Below are 1,169 nucleotides of genomic sequence, written 5' to 3'. Positions count from 1 at the left end.
AGATTTAGATATATTTTGTTCAAATTTCGAAAATATAAATATGGGGGGGGGCGTAGTAAAAAATATTTCCCCTCGTATATTTTAAAGAAACTGCATTTTATATGTAATTTCATTCTAAAATGGATAAGTATAAAAAATTTCACGAAAATCTGACCATTAGTTGATTTTTGCTAGATTAATTAAACACGGGTATGTTTTCACGTTCGAAATGCTTACTACATGGGAACTTTATTTTAAAGCGCCAATTACGTAAACACGATTTTCGTCTCGCAATTTCATTATTTTCGTATGATGAAAAAATTAAAAAAAATTATTACTAGTTTATTTTGCCCTTCTTACAAAATTACATTGGTACAATATTGATAATATTAATTTATAATAAAGTTACATCGTTTTACATATAGGAGGGGGTTAATTCTGTGGTGACTTTTGGAGGTGCCTACAACTTTTTCCGTTTTGAATTTTAAAAATTAATATTGATTGAGTTCGGGTACAAATCATCGTGTTCTTTAAATGCAATTTTAAAGTTTTCTAATGTTTTTTGCTAATTTAATTTGTTATCGACTCTCTGACTGTTCGACTGATCTTGCTTGCTAGAACCTCAACGATGACGTCATTTTTCAGCTTACAGGTTTTAATGACATATTACGAAAGCCATGATAGTATCCCCAAACAGACAGGAACAAGTTAGTGTCGGACTGATTATCAAGACTGTATCCTTGATTGGTACGTATGCGTGTGTGTGAGAGTTATTGATCTAAACTCTTCCGACAAACCTTAATGCTTATTGGTTTAACATATGTAGATTATTTGTACAAATTTCACTTCCTGTTTCAAATAAGCTTTTTCCGGTTAGTTTATTTACGTGTTTCATGTCAACATATGTAGGAAACATGTCACTTACAAATTAAGTTACATAAAATAATTATACTGAAATATATAATAAAATCGCCTTAGTATAAATTTAGCAACAACAGAGTAATTTCAGAAACAAAAATAAAAACATGTTGTTGTTGTTGCTTTTGTTTTTGTTGTTTTTGTATTTGCTGTTTTTGTTTTTGTTGTTTTTGTTTTTCACACTTCACTCAAATTTATGACGTTTTAGTCGCGTGCAAGCTACTTTATAAGTCATTCCGTCGGGTCGTCGGTCGGTCTGTCGGTCTGTCGGT

The sequence above is a fragment of the Euprymna scolopes genome, chromosome 24 (genome assembly GCF_053919585.1).
Source record: "Euprymna scolopes isolate OS-2025 chromosome 24, ASM5391958v1, whole genome shotgun sequence".
Classification (NCBI taxonomy): domain Eukaryota; kingdom Metazoa; phylum Mollusca; class Cephalopoda; order Sepiida; family Sepiolidae; genus Euprymna; species Euprymna scolopes.
Note: the sequence above shows the minus strand (reverse complement) of the source record.